A 16,606-nucleotide genomic window follows, 5' to 3' on the forward strand; every position below is an offset into this window, starting at 1 on the left:
CGAATGTGCAGAGCGGACACCACGTGATACCCACCCGGCATTGAATTTTTTTTCCAATAATGTGCGACGTTGAGGGGTGTTGGACATCACGTAACCCCTCCAATGCAATTGTAGAAGTTCTTGAATTTTCGTTTTGGGTGATACGCTATATATAGTTGCCTTACGCAAAGCTTTGAGCTTGCAGCAAAAAGCTCTTATCTGTGATGATGGTAGTATAGCATTTGTATGTACCCTTTTCTTATTAAATCTCATGGGCTTCACACAAAGTCACTCTCCTTTTACTCCAACCTCATAGACCACAGCCTCTCACTGAAATCTTTGATTTTTTTCCAAATCAACCCATGCCCAGTTGATTAAAGTCGGTTTCAACCGCCACACTTTTCTGGGTAACCGCTGCATCGATCTGTACTCCAAAGTCGAAACCTTTAGTGATGCTTTGCAAGCATTTGATGACATAGCCAACAAGAACACCATTTCTTGGAACATTTGCTCGAGGGTCTATGTCGACTCTGGTAACCTCGAAGGTGCACGTAATGTGTTTGAGAAATTGCCCAAAAGAGATATTGTGAGTTGGAACTCGGTTATTTCAGGATATGCTTCAAATGGGTTTTTTGATAGTGCATTGGAACTTTTTAGGGGGATGCAGAATGAGGGTATGAGGCCTAATGAATTCACATTCTCGATTATGACATCGTGCGTGACGAGTGCTTGTTATGGCAAGCAGATTCATGGTAGCATGATGTGAAGTGGGGTGGATTTGTTGTCAAATGTGGTAGTTGGGAATTCCTTGATTAACATGTACGGGACGCTCGGGCTTGTGGATTATGCCTTTGCAGTGTTTCTAACATTGGAGGAGGTGTATGTTGTGTCTTGGAATTTGTTGATTTCGGGATGTTGGAAATGTGGGCACGGGGAAATGGCGTTGCATCAGTTCTGTTTGATGGTATCTATTGGATATTCACCTGACAAGTTTACAGTATCGATAGTGACTAGTGTTTGTACCAACTTGCGAGATTTGAAAAAGGGTAAGCAAATACTTGCTTTCTGTTGGTTTTTTTCCCATGAAAATAGGCCCAATATTTTGGCCCAAGTGTTTTGTTTTTGGAAGCCCAATATTACTAGGTTTTTATTGGGAACAAAAAGGTTTTTTTTTCGTTTTTTCGGTGGATGGCTCCAGAACGTGTGAGAGAAAAAGATCAAAAAGAGAGAAAAGGGTTTGGTGCTGTGTGTGCTACTGTGAAACAGGGAAAAACGTGGAGTGCACTGTGTGTGTTTGTGTTGTGACGGTGCTAAGGAAGAGATCAAGGCAGCGACTTTCCTCTCTTTGTTCAATCAATTTGCAACAGCCTCTGTGCTCCTTTTTGTGGGCTGATTTGTTCCGGTTGGTGCCCTCTGTTTTAGTTGTGTTGGAGAGTTTTGGGTAAGATCTTTCCACTTTGATTGTAGGTTGTTGAATAGGGTATTTGAGAGATTGTTGGATCTCTTTGTAAACCTTGGTGATAGTGGAAATTGTTTTCTCTCTTCCATGGACGTACCCAAGTTTGGGGAACCACGTGTATTGGTTGTTCTCGTTGTGCCTTGTTTATTGCGTATTTAATTTTTGATTACGCTTCCGTTTGCTGGTGGGATTGATTTAGGGGAAATAATCCCAACAAAGTGGTATCAGAGCTAAGGCTAAGGGAAAAATTAATACGCAAGTTATGGCAGGAAAAAGCACCGGGTATCGCAGTTGAGCTTTTCAATGGGCACAATGATTTTACTTTTTGGCAACAAAAGGTGAGGAATATTTTGGTGAGAGAAGGTTTAGTGAAAGCACTCAAGCCGAAATCCGAAAAGCCCGAAGAAATGAAGAAAGATAAATGGGAGGAGATGAGAGAGCTTGCAAATAGCACCATTCAATTGTATCTTGGAAATAGCACTCTCCGAGAAGTTATCAATGAAACGGATCCGGCGGAACTTTGGGCAAAGTTGGAGAGTAGGTACAAGTCTAAATCTTTGACGAATAGGTTGTCGTTAAAGAAGCAATTGTATGCGTTAAGTATGTCCGAGGGAGGAAATATTAATGAGCACTTGGATGAGTTCAATCGGCTAATAACAGAGTTGGAAGCCATTGGCGCAAAGATTGAGGAGTAAGATAAGGCGATCATTTTGTTGGTTTCCTTGCCGATATCGTATGAGCATCTCCAGACTACATTGTTGTTTGGGAAAGACACTCTTGGACTTGATGAGGTTATTGCTACACTTCTATCCCAGGAGTCGATGCGAAGGAAGGAGAGCGAGAGGATGTCAGAGGATCGTGCCATGGTTGCATCTTCTGGTAGTCAAGCTAGAGGGCGGACGACCGAAAGGCGAAATGGGTCTAAGCCAAGGGGGTGCTCATCCTCGCGAGGTGGTGAGTCGCGGGGTGTTGATAAAAGAAAGTGCTACTTTTGTAATGAAGAAGGACATATAATGAAATTTTGCCCAAAGCTCAAAGCCAAGATAGAGCAAGAGAAAGGAAAATCCGAAGCGGCGGTGGTTGAGAGCTCCACCGAAAATGATGGTGATTTGCTTGCGGTGACTTCCGAAGGTACAAAGCATTTTGGTTGGGTTATGGATTCCGGATGTTCGTTCCATATGTGTTCAAATCGGAACTATTTTTGTTTGTATGAGGCTTGTGAGAAAAGTACCGTTAGGATGGCGAACAACACGGTGAACAAGGTTGTTGGCATGGGTTCGGTACGTTTTTGTATGGCCGATGGAAGGTTTGTGACATTGATTGGAGTTCGACATATTCCACTGTTTGTACCGTAACTGAGATTTCCTTTTACCCGTCGATCGGGCGACATGTGGCAAGGGTAAATATGGGTAAATAAAAGAATAGGATGGACTCACCTTAATTATTTAGGATGGAATTGAATCGATGATGAAACTATGAAAAGTCTTGTCTGTCAATTGGCCAACACGTGGCGTATTTTTATGTTCCTTTGGTCCGTCGATCAGGTGATAGATGTCAAAGGGAATTAAGTCCCATGATTCCACGATTAAAGAGGATGTTAACCACAATTAACGAAACAGTTTTCCAGACGTGGGCATGATCGGCAGTTGAAGAAGTTACTTCGCCAGAATTTGAAGGAGTTCCAACTGCTACTTTGGAGGGAAGATTTGAATTCAAAAGTGAAGGGATCTCTATTTATAATCAAAGTGCAAGACGGTTTACGGACACACAAACAACGCCAATCAGGCCTTTATCTTTTATTTTCTAGGAATAAAGTTAACTTGTAATTGTTCACTCAATCATCTTGATTGATTGTTCTTCTACTTTGAGGGTTAATAAAGTCCATTTTGTTAATCTTCTTTCATATTTCATCCACTTCATTGTTTATTTCCAAAGAAGTCCTGAAATACGGCAAGGAACCAAATTCCACTTTTCACACCCACATTCCAGCAAGCTTACGAAACGATTTCCCGTCGATACTCCATCGATTGGAAAGAAAACAAGAATTTTTGTAACATCCGCGTTTGAAGAAAAATTTGATTTCCTTACGAATGTTGGACGCAAAGGGTTGTAGCTTTACGTCAAGGAATGGATCTTGAGGTTTTCAAGAATGAGAAGGTTGCAAGGCAAGAGGGTAAGAAACTTGTACAAGCTTCAAGGTCGTGTTGAGAGGAGGCATACAAGTTTCGGACACCAAGCTAGCGGAAAAGAGAAGCGTCGAGTTGCGCAAGTGTGGCGTGTAAAGGTGCAAGAAAATGAGTCGATATGTGTGGCAAGCAACACCGAAAAAGAAGTGTTTCAAGTGATAAGTTTTGAAAGAGTTGATGAAGGAAAAAGTGCAAGAAAAAGGGTCACTTTTACAACCAATTTGGTTGCCGATGTCTTCGGATAGGCACCCGAGTGAGGGGGTGCAAGGCACCCGGATGAGGGGGTGCGAGGTTCCGAGTGAGGGGCATATTTTTCATGAGGAAGGGGATGATTGTTGGATTTTTTGCCCATGAAAATAGGCCCAATATTTTGGCCCAAGTGTTTTGTTTTTGGAAGCCCAATATTACTAGGTTTTTATTGGGAACAAAAAGGTTTTTTTTGTTTTTTCGGTGGATGGCTCCAGAATGTGTGAGAGAAAAAGATCAAAAAGAGAGAAAAGGGTTTGGTGCTGTGTGTGCTACTGTGAAACAGGGAAAAACGTGGAGTGCACTGTGTGTGTTTGTGTTGTGACGGTGCCAAGGAAGAGATCAAGGCAGCGACTTTCCTCTCTTTGTTCAAGCAATTTGCAACAGCCTTTGTGTTCCTTTTTGTGGGCTGATTTGTTCCGGTTGGTGCCCTCTGTTTCAGTTGTGTTGGAGAGTTTTGGGTAAGATCTTTCCACTTTGATTGTAGGTTGTTGAATATGGTATTTGAGAGATTGTTGGATCTCTTTGTAAGCCCTTTGTAAACCTTGGTGATAGTGGAAATTGTTTTCTCTCTCCCGTGGACGTACCCGAGTTTGGGGAACCACGTATATTGGTTGTTCTTGTTGTGCCTTGTTTATTGCGTATTTAATTTTTGATTACGCTTCCGTTTGCGGGTGGGATTGATTTAGGGGAAATAATCCCAACACTTTCTGCATCAAGCTCGGGTTTCTTACTTTCTTTCTAACACCATTGTATCAAGTGCTGCCATTGACCTATTTTCCAAATGCAACAGATTGGAGGATTCAATCCAGCTCTTTGAAGAAACCATTGTACTGGATTCTGCCGTTTGTAATTCTATGATTCCGAGCTACGCAAGGCATGGTTTTGGAGAGGATGCTTTTCAACTTTTTGTCCTTATAATGAGAGATCACCTCAGCCCGACTAAATTCATGCTCAGCAGTGTTCTGAGCTCTGCTTCTTCTCTTCTTCCAGCAGAGCAGGGGAGTCAACTCCATTCCTTGGTTTTCAAATTAGGTATGGAATCTGATGCGGTGGTTGGGAGTTCACTTGTAGAAATGTATGCCAAATACGGATTTATTGACAATTCCATAAATATTTTTGCTGAAATCGATCCAAAAAGATTTGATATCTTGGAACACAATTATTTTAGGTTTGACACCGAATGGGAGAGTAGCTGAAACCCTTGACCTCTTCCAGGAACTACTTAGAATAGGTCCAAAGCCGGATCGAATTACTCTTGTTGGGGTTCTATTGGCATGCAGCTATGGGGGCTTTTTAGAAGAAGGAATGAGAGTCCTTTTCTCAATGGAGAAGGCATATGGAGTAGTACCAAGGGATGATCGAGCATTATCATTGTGTAGTGAATATGATGATTCGAGCAGGTAAACTCAAAGAAGCCATGGATATTGTAGAGGCAATGCCTCGGGAGCCCAGTCCTGTAATTTGGGCATCCATTCTTCAAGGTATTGGGGCTGATGGAGATTTAAATTTCACCGAAAGAGTAGCGGAGAGGTTGATAGAGTATGATCCACATTCATCTCTACCCTATCTTGTACTTGATCGGGCCTATGAGATGAGGGGGAAATGGGAGAGCATGGTTCGAGTGAGGAAGGCCTTGAAAGAGAGCACTGAAAAGAAGGTGATTGGATGCAGTTGGATTGGGATAAGAAACCACACGTTCGTTTTTAAAGAAAACCATATACCTCGTTATGAAGACAGAGACATTTATTTGATGCTTACATTACTTATTTCTGAGATGGCGATTGAAGGTTCTGTCTATGATCACTGTGAAAGTGAGCTTTAAGGGGAAGAAAGAGTAATAGACTAGAAACGAAGTAGAAAGTTACTTGTCTTATAAATTGATACATATATTTTATTCTTTTTGATACAATGAAGTAGGAAATTATGGTGTCTTGGTACAGTTGGGGTTGTTTTTATCCGTCTGTAATTCAATGTGACAACTGGGGGTTATTATTTCATTTTGATCACATGCGAGGGATGCATAGTTTTCATCTGTGCTTTTAGAAAGTTCAACTTTTGGGACAGAATGGACCTAAGGGTACTGTTGGCAATGGCATCAGTCAGACTCGTACTTTCAGGGTGGTTTGGGTTATTCAGGTGATGCAGTTTTTGGACAAAAGAGTTGGCATCTGATGTTGATACATGCTTGAGTTAGGTGGTGTTCCACTTTTAAAAAAAAGTATTTTTTTTCAAACGAAGGTAATTTCAAACTCAAATATAATGAAAATAAAAAATATTTTTTCAATTTTTTTTGCACCGTTTAAAATATCTTAATGAGATTTATCAAACAAGATCCATATTACTAGAAAAATTATTTGCGTAAACACATAATTTTTTAGCTTGAAATTGCCTTGTTTTTCAAAAATTTCCTTTTCGGAGAAACCGGAACACCCCCTTTTGGCCTCAGATGATGAAGTTGACCAGAGTAATGGATTTGTTGATCCGTTTTGGGAGTTTATGAAAAACACTACATGCAAGAGTCCTTATGTTTCAATACAGAAGGAAGGTAGATTTGTTTTATTTATGAAAATTATTTCTTCACATTTCTCACTCTTGTTTACAGTTTCGGTTGGGAAAAATCAATTTGAAATACAAAATTGATGCAGACAAGATTCGGCGAATCCAACTATATAAACTCGAGGACAAGTTTCTTCAAGCCAAGGAGAATGGTGCAGAATGAAAATATCATATCGATTAGGAAGTAGTATATTTGATTTCAATATTTTGTTAGAAATCTTCAAATTAGGAAAATAAGTATTCTAGAGTAATTAGTTTCCTAAATCTCTAGTAGATTTAGCTTCCTTTTAATTTTTGTTGGGTCAAAAAGAAGGAATATTTAAATATCCATCCTATTTTTTCATATTATGTAAGAATCCATCCTTCCCTTTTTTCATGCTTATGATTTCATCCTTGTAATATGTCAATTACCTCTATTACCCTTTATTCTATTTTATTATATTGATTCTATTTTATATATTGATATATAGATATTAGGATATTAAACATATGAGAGAGAGAGAGAGAGAGAGAGAGAGAGAGAGAGAGAGAGAGAGAGAGAGAGAGAGACTGGGGGGACGGATGAAGAGAGAGAGAGAGAGAGAGAGAGAGAGAGAGAGAGAGGGATGGATGAATTCCAATCCCTTCAGTTACAGCTAAATATTGTTTCAAATAAACTAGAGATTGAATAGGGGGAAGGAAGAGATCCCTAATTTCAAACTTTCAAACTTCCCACAAATCCCTTTAATTTCTCAGTTCCTTTAATTTCGAATGGTAGATGACGGTTTTACTCCATATTTAACTCCCACGTCCTTATTCATACTCATCCTCATCCTTCTTCATCATCTTTTCTGCAACAAGGTACGCTCCTGACCATTGTTCATGAAATTGTAGTGTTTTTGGTGTTAGTTTCATGGCAATTTGTTGTATTATTTGCCTTGTTTTGTAGTCTAAGCAAACCCCATTGTTTTTTGTTTTTTCATGGTTACTTGTTTGCATCATTTACCATGAAACGGGTTTGGTTGCTCAATCCATATATTGCTTAAAAGTCACCATGTATCTTTGGTGTAGGCTTAGCAGACTCACTTGGTTTTACATTTTTACGCCTTATTCATTGATGAAGTTGGCCAACTGAACGACAAAAAATCATATTTCCCATTGTTCTTGTTTCAAAATACATGGTTAAATTACCATTAAAACAAGAAATAACATTACACAATCAATCTGTTACATGGTTAAATTACCATAATGATTTTAGGAATATCACATGATCAATTGACCACAAATTTACAATTTTTTTTGTTATTGTTCAGGTTGGCCAACCGGAAATGAAAAATTCATGGCTAAATTACCACAAGAAAAAAGTAGTTACTCAAATCGTATCGTGATTAGATGGTTAAATTATCATTTCATTTTATGGTTACATTACCGTAAAATGAGTTTGTCTGTTTTTCCATTCTAACACTATGTACAAATGTGGTTTAACTGACAATTTGTATTCCATGTAGGACTGACATGGCAAGTGAATTAATCATGATGTGTCAACATGATGGCAAGTTTGCAGCCATTCGGATGAATCCAGGGCATGATTTCAGCACTGTCATCAATAAAATATGTGCCCGGTGGTCCGATCTTGACCCGGATTCTGTCATATTGAACTACTCTCTCAACGATACAGATCATATAATATTGGACAACGATTGTCACGCCCTCGAATTTTAACATAATTATAAATGATTTTCATACTAAAATACTCACAAATATCCGTACTGTACCCAAAAGATCACTGTGTTCCCATTCCCTCAATTAAGCTTCCAAGTCCATAATGTTCCAACATATTACAACATTGGCTCGACGGCCCCAGATTATCATAAGTAGCGAAGTTCGAAAAAGAATTAGTGGTTACAATATTTCGAGTCAAAAGAATTACAATTTTAGTTACAAATACATCTTTCAAAATAAATTTACAAAGATGAATAGGCAACTCCTTCGGTTAACTTTCAAAAATAATGTCCACACTCCAAGCACGCCAAGCAATGCAAGCTATGGTTCCGGGTTAGCACCTGAAAATAATATAAGGCTTGAGCTACACTAGCCCAGTAGAAAAGTCTACGCAAACTCTATATGCAAATGAGATGAAAGATGTCGATGAAACATAGACTTTCGAATAACAAAGGGAGCATGGATGAGACACAAGTACTATATTAGAAATTTAGAACGTAAACGAACACTTCACTCTTGACAGTTAACCTATCTTTGTCCTTCGAATTCATTTTTACTCATCTTTCGATCTTCACGCATCCACCTCATATGGTTACGTTACAACCGCTTAGTATCTCATAAGTTCCCTATGGATCCTTGATGGGCACGCAAGAAATCTTTCACATCGTCACCTTATGATATCAATCAAAAGACATTCCGGGCATTAGGACCCCGTATACCCAATTTACATTCCGGGTGATCATGACCCCGTACATCCAATTCTCATTCCGGGTTCTCGGGACCCCGTACATCCGATTCTCATTCCGGGTTCTTAAGACCCCGTACATCTGATTCTCATGTTTTATTCTCAGCTTCAGGTTTCAAAGATATCAACATTCACAATACGTGCTTCACGTTACATCGAATAGCTATCTTTTATATCATTGTGTTCTTCACATGTTCGTAAACCGTCATTAATTCCCCTTTAAGCAATCTACTAACCTTTTACTTCAAGTTAAACCCATGACCCACGCATCAACTACTCACTGCGGTTTTCAGTTCAAATTAGGCGGTAGCATATCACATTATATTCGTAATCCATTAAAGTCAATCCGTTGATCCTAGTTTCCGTGATAATTAACTCAATAAGTTCATTCAAGTCCATCGGGCATGTTTTTAGGTATGAAATATGTATTATTCTCCAAACACTAGAAATGATGCGTAAACGAACCCAATAGAGTCAATGAAAAGCTTCGACACGCGAGTTGAAGGATATAGGAAAGCAGCTGAAAGATACTGCAGCAGCTCAAGGAAGCAGCTGAAAGCAGCTCAAACTCCTAGTCTCCTACCGGTAGGTAGGCAAGTCCTACCGGTAGAACTTGAAGACAGAAAGGCCAACATTTCGGTAGAACCTAGACCTACCGGTAGGTGAACAAGTCCTACCGGTAGAAACTCCAATTCACGCAACCTACCGGTAGGCAAGCAAGTCCTACCGGTAGAACTTGGAAACAGAAAGGTCAACATTCGAATTTGTGCTTGACCTACCGGTAGGTATGGAATTCCTACCGGTAGAAGTTCGATACGTTGAGCAGCTTTTGAGCTGCTGCTGTACGTTTGAGCTGGTTACGAAGAAATTTCTCAATTGTTCTACCGGTAGGGAAAAGGCTCCTACCGGTAGGGAATCGATTTTCTTGTAAAGTAACAACGTTCTACCGGTAGAAAGGACAGGCCTACCGGTAGGAATCTAGGAAAAACAGACAATTCTAACAGCAACTACGAATTTTCAATCCAAACTTAAACACGACATTACAAGCACGATTCATGCACCAAATCACCCATAAAACATATAAAGAGAGGTAGAATTCCCTACCTCGAGTATCCAAGCCGAAACCAAAGAGATTCTGCAAGCCCTAGCTTCCGGAATCCCAACCGAGCTAAATACACCGAACCGAGCTCTATCCAATGCGATACGAGCCCGATTACACAAGTAGAAAATGGAGTTGAGGTTGATAGTTTTGGGTTTTGAGTTTAGAGGCGAGTTTTTGGGTGAGAGAGTGAGAGAGATGAAGAGAGCCGGGAGAGGAGAGAGAGAACCGAGAGATGGAGAGGGAGGAGAGAAATGAATTTTCTCTCCTGGCACACACACATATACACACATGCACTATATTACACTAACACCCACATTTTTCATACTCTTGCACATTAACCCGCAACCACAAATTCCACACTAAACCATCACTTATCCCTTTATAAAATATTAAAATTAAAATAAGGAAATTTACGGGTCTCTACATTCTACCCTCCTTAAAGAAATTTCGTCCCGAAATTTGCCAAACCAGGTCCAACGCTACCAAGTATCATATTGATACGCAAAATCACAACAACTTACATATACAACGGTTCAATAATCATGAAAGTGCTATGTCATACTCACATCAATCAACTAAAACGAAGGTGGATATCTCCTTCGAACTTCGTCCCCCTTTCCCCATGTAAACTCATATTAATCGTATCGTATTGCCTCTCAAAACTTGGCTACACAAATCTAGGATACGTGTCGGATTCTCACCTTAGGACACGTCGGCTTTTAACTCAACTTCGGACCTCTCTAACACATGCAACGGATTCGTTTCATACTTCTTCAATACCTATGTATTAAAATGCATCAAGAATACCCGATAGTCCAATTGACTTCCCGAGACTTCCATCTGGAATGGGCGGTGATCAATCGCCTCTTCCAACTGGATTTCGTCGGTTGTCGCCTGGGTATCCGAAAGACACGCACCGTATCCGATACATAACGTATTCTTCAAACTATAAAAGCTCCTCCTTTTTCTGCCTCAACGAAACTAACCTCAACGCGGCAATAATTTACGAAATACGTCCTCCCACTTCGAATGACAAAGGGGTATCAACAACGGTCAACATCATCCTTCGGTTATCTCAAACGAAACAATGAGCTTCAAGACTCAGACAACACTGATCAAGGACTCAAAGAATGGAGACGAGGCATCCGGAATCCAAGGAACACATGAAATCTTTAAATTCGCTAAACAACCAACTCAACGTACCGAGGAACATAGAAATAACCGATCGTAACCTTCTCATTACTCTACAAGCCAAATGAGTTGGTGAACAATCTCTTGCAAATGATAGATTTCAATACTGAGGACAAACACATAGCAACAGGACAGCTCACTAAGTAAACGAACTGATGCAAGATCGACAATGTGTCCAATACCAAGGATAAGCAAAACTTCTAACAGAGTGAAATTGAGCAATATAGAATGAGTTTTATACTTTCAGAGTCGAGGGACTACCACGAAGGCTACAAATCTGAACATCACAGAGACCAACTACAACAAGTGAATTTGAATCGAACAATAACTATAAATCAATATCAACCAATAGGTCACCAAAAAAAAAATTTGTCTCCAATAAGTGAGTGTTAAGACACAAGAACTTGAATAGAGTAGCAGTTTTCAATAAATAGACCAGAGGCTGCAATGACGGAATTTAGACCAATCGATAAAGTCTAAATGAGCAAGCCGATATGAAGCAAAAGTAAGTTCAAATCTCGTAACTTCAACGTTGAGGAGTCACAACAAACTGTAATGCTAAAGTAGGCAAAAATGGCAAGTCCGCATCTAATGGCACCAATGAATTTGTATAATATGGAATATGGAAAATCTTTAAAGCGGCCACAAACTCAATGCACCAACTCATAATAAACCCAAGAATCTAGGAAAAGAAACTTCATCTGCCCCACTAGTCCACGAGTCTAGGAAACTAGTACATACGCCTTGGCAAACGAGTATCCTGATACCAATGATAAGCACAATATAAAAGATAGCGCCAAAACTAACGAATGATGCGCAACCATACTTAGACTAATACCGAAAGGTGCATAACTCTTGATAATCTAGAACGAAATAGTATAGAACAAACTATATACCTCCAAGGCTGAGGACTATATCAGATTTTTTTTTTTTTTTTTTAAACGCCCGAGAGAGGCCACAATCACAACAAGATTTGAATTTGACAACACAAAAGGATGCGATGTCGTTGAAGACATCACTACTAACTTAGCTTTAATAGATAGGGGCTGTAACAACAGAGATCAAGTGAATAGCTACTGCAAACTAAGAAACTTGTAACCATAGCAATAGAATTTCAATTCGACTAACGAGATTTTATACCATGAATCGTAACATAAGGGGTAGAATGAGAATAATAGACGAGAAGTACTCATAGATTTCAACAATAGTTACTTCAAAATCAATAGTAGGTACACCACATGGTACTTCATGACAAGGATTCGTGTAGCACAGAGTAGCACTTGAAAGGATCGTGTGGTAATAGATGCAGATGTCAAAATCTATTCAAGCTAATGAACAAACGACTTCATGGATAGCAAGCCCAGATACAATTTTCAATCAAGGTTCAACTAAACCATAGAGAGAAGAGCGGGAAAAGAAAAACTCGGATGAAGACACGCTCGACATATAGCAAGCAATCACTGGCATAGCCAATCTTTTCTCAAGACAAGACCAAACCTCACCTCACGTAAGACACTGAGATCACAGACAAAACGATAACCTGAAACAACCAACTCATTGTCTCGGCTAATACTATCTGGAGGTGTTACTCAACAAATAAGAATGGTCTAGGAATCCTTGGTGTTCAAATTCAAGTAAAAGAAAAGATGCAAACCACGGAAAGATGATATGTTCCCAAATTAAAAGAATCCTAGCAAAGGATTAAACGAGAGAGGAGAAATTACCCCACACATCTGGTGTCTCTGGAGTTTGAGAAATGGTAAAACTCGCTCCTCGCTCAGCGCGTGACCCTTGACCCGAAGTAGACTGGAATTGGGAGTGATGTCGAACTAGACTCTGCCCTGGTCTCACTGAACTAGGCCCACTATGCTCTCCTACTTTTTGAGGGCATCTTCTCGCAAGATGATCAGGTGCACCGCAAATGAAACATGTCTTCTGTTGTTGTGAACACTGAGCACGAAAGTGACCTAACTGACCACACCGATGGCACACTATTTGCGGTTTGACAAAAGCTCCATGACTTCCCGAAGAAGTAGGCGGCCCCAAACTCTGTTGAACATGCAATGATTGATGTGGTTCTCGCTGTCGCTTTCTCCCTTGGCTCTCAGAACTTCTCGAAGGTAAACTTGCACTAGAGGTCGGTTGCTTAGTTTCCCACACTTTTGGTTCTCCCTGCGCACCCACTGGATTCTCAACACTCCTTGCACATTCAACAATCTCGGAAAACCTTCCAATGCGCTGGCTCACAACCAACAACTTAATGGATGGGTGTAATCCCTTCTCAAAACGCCTACACTTTCTTTCTTCTGATGCCACTAATTCCGGAGCAAAACGGGACAGAGACTGAAATTTCGTAGCATATTCGGAGACGGTCATATTACCTTGTTCTAGTTTCTCAAATTGTTCTCTAAGTTGCTCGCGATACGTTTCTGGAAAATATTGATTCTCGAAGAGTTCTTCAAACTCAGCCCAAGTCAAGTTCTCTGCATCAGGTTCATTTATTCGATTAACCGCCCTTGCCATTCTCCTAGCGTCTCTTCTTGCTCCTAAAACCGATTCCCACCACTCATTCGCCTCGCCAGTAAGTTGAATGGCCACAATGCTCACTCGTAGGTCATCTTCAGTAATCCTAAGAGCGTTAAAGATTTTACGAACTTGTGCAAGCCAATGGTCAGCCACAAGAGGATCGCTACTCTCCCCATCAAACTCTGGTGGTTTCATACGATGGAATGCCCTCATTGCTTCCATGGCACGGTCATTCGTGTTAGCCCTAAGTGCTGGGTTCAGAAGATTCGACTCTGCGAGTGCCGCTATAATCTCCCTAGCAAGGTTATTCTCACGTCTCGGAGGCATCGCGCTACAAGGATTGAAAACATAACACAATCAACGACAACAACTATCAACAATAACAACCACGACTCCACCGTGTGACTAAACGTCCGACTTTCCCAACACAAGCCAACCATGCTTTGACAATCTACATTATCGTAAATGCAATGTGATGCCAATGTACTGACTCCTTAATGCAAGCACACATATCATGTAAAAATTTTGCTATGATTTTGAACCCATGAGACTAAAGTCTCCCCACGGTCTCAAAGTATTCAAACCTAGACGCTTTGATACCAAGTTGTCACGCCCTCGAATTTTAACATAATTATAAATGATTTTCATACTAAAATACTCACAAATATCCGTACTGTACCCAAAAGATCACTGTGTTCCCATTCCCTCAATTAAGCTTCCAAGTCCATAATGTTCCAACATATTACAACATTGGCTCGACGGCCCCAGATTATCATAAGTAGCGAAGTTCGAAAAAGAATTAGTGGTTACAATATTTCGAGTCAAAAGAATTACAATTTTAGTTACAAATACATCTTTCAAAATAAATTTACAAAGATGAATAGGCAACTCCTTCGGTTAACTTTCAAAAATAATGTCCACACTCCAAGCACGCCAAGCAATGCAAGCTATGGTTCCGGGTTAGCACCTGAAAATAATATAAGGCTTGAGCTACACTAGCCCAGTAGAAAAGTCTACGCAAACTCTATATGCAAATGAGATGAAAGATGTCGATGAAACATAGACTTTCGAATAACAAAGGGAGCATGGATGAGACACAAGTACTATATTAGAAATTTAGAACGTAAACGAACACTTCACTCTTGACAGTTAACCTATCTTTGTCCTTCGAATTCATTTTTACTCATCTTTCGATCTTCACGCATCCACCTCATATGGTTACGTTACAACCGCTTAGTATCTCATAAGTTCCCTATGGATCCTTGATGGGCACGCAAGAAATCTTTCACATCGTCACCTTATGATATCAATCAAAAGACATTCCGGGCATTAGGACCCCGTATACCCAATTTACATTCCGGGTGATCATGACCCCGTACATCCAATTCTCATTCCGGGTTCTCGGGACCCCGTACATCCGATTCTCATTCCGGGTTCTTAAGACCCCGTACATCTGATTCTCATGTTTTATTCTCAGCTTCAGGTTTCAAAGATATCAACATTCACAATACGTGCTTCACGTTACATCGAATAGCTATCTTTTATATCATTGTGTTCTTCACATGTTCGTAAACCGTCATTAATTCCCCTTTAAGCAATCTACTAACCTTTTACTTCAAGTTAAACCCATGACCCACGCATCAACTACTCACTGCGGTTTTCAGTTCAAATTAGGCGGTAGCATATCACATTATATTCGTAATCCATTAAAGTCAATCCGTTGATCCTAGTTTCCGTGATAATTAACTCAATAAGTTCATTCAAGTCCATCGGGCATGTTTTTAGGTATGAAATATGTATTATTCTCCAAACACTAGAAATGATGCGTAAACGAACCCAATAGAGTCAATGAAAAGCTTCGACACGCGAGTTGAAGGATATAGGAAAGCAGCTGAAAGATACTGCAGCAGCTCAAGGAAGCAGCTGAAAGCAGCTCAAACTCCTAGTCTCCTACCGGTAGGTAGGCAAGTCCTACCGGTAGAACTTGAAGACAGAAAGGCCAACATTTCGGTAGAACCTAGACCTACCGGTAGGTGAACAAGTCCTACCGGTAGAAACTCCAATTCACGCAACCTACCGGTAGGCAAGCAAGTCCTACCGGTAGAACTTGGAAACAGAAAGGTCAACATTCGAATTTGTGCTTGACCTACCGGTAGGTATGGAATTCCTACCGGTAGAAGTTCGATACGTTGAGCAGCTTTTGAGCTGCTGCTGTACGTTTGAGCTGGTTACGAAGAAATTTCTCAATTGTTCTACCGGTAGGGAAAAGGCTCCTACCGGTAGGGAATCGATTTTCTTGTAAAGTAACAACGTTCTACCGGTAGAAAGGACAGGCCTACCGGTAGGAATCTAGGAAAAACAGACAATTCTAACAGCAACTACGAATTTTCAATCCAAACTTAAACACGACATTACAAGCACGATTCATGCACCAAATCACCCATAAAACATATAAAGAGAGGTAGAATTCCCTACCTCGAGTATCCAAGCCGAAACCAAAGAGATTCTGCAAGCCCTAGCTTCCGGAATCCCAACCGAGCTAAATACACCGAACCGAGCTCTATCCAATGCGATACGAGCCCGATTACACAAGTAGAAAATGGAGTTGAGGTTGATAGTTTTGGGTTTTGAGTTTAGAGGCGAGTTTTTGGGTGAGAGAGTGAGAGAGATGAAGAGAGCCGGGAGAGGAGAGAGAGAACCGAGAGATGGAGAGGGAGGAGAGAAATGAATTTTCTCTCCTGGCACACACACATATACACACATGCACTATATTACACTAACACCCACATTTTTCATACTCTTGCACATTAACCCGCAACCACAAATTCCACACTAAACCATCACTTATCCCTTTATAAAATATTAAAATTAAAATAAGGAAATTTACGGGTCTCTACAACGATGACGATTTG

At 40.3% G+C, this 16,606-nt stretch overlaps 1 pseudogene; it reads left to right on the plus strand.

Moving 5' to 3' along the window:
* The first annotated feature begins 91 nt into the window (after positions 1 to 91).
* On the plus strand, positions 92 to 5,931 carry LOC131306518 (pentatricopeptide repeat-containing protein At1g43980, mitochondrial-like; annotated as a pseudogene).
* Positions 5,932 to 16,606: the final 10,675 nt, after the last annotated feature.

Source organism: Rhododendron vialii, chromosome 11a, assembly GCF_030253575.1.
Source record: "Rhododendron vialii isolate Sample 1 chromosome 11a, ASM3025357v1".
NCBI lineage: Eukaryota > Viridiplantae > Streptophyta > Magnoliopsida > Ericales > Ericaceae > Rhododendron > Rhododendron vialii.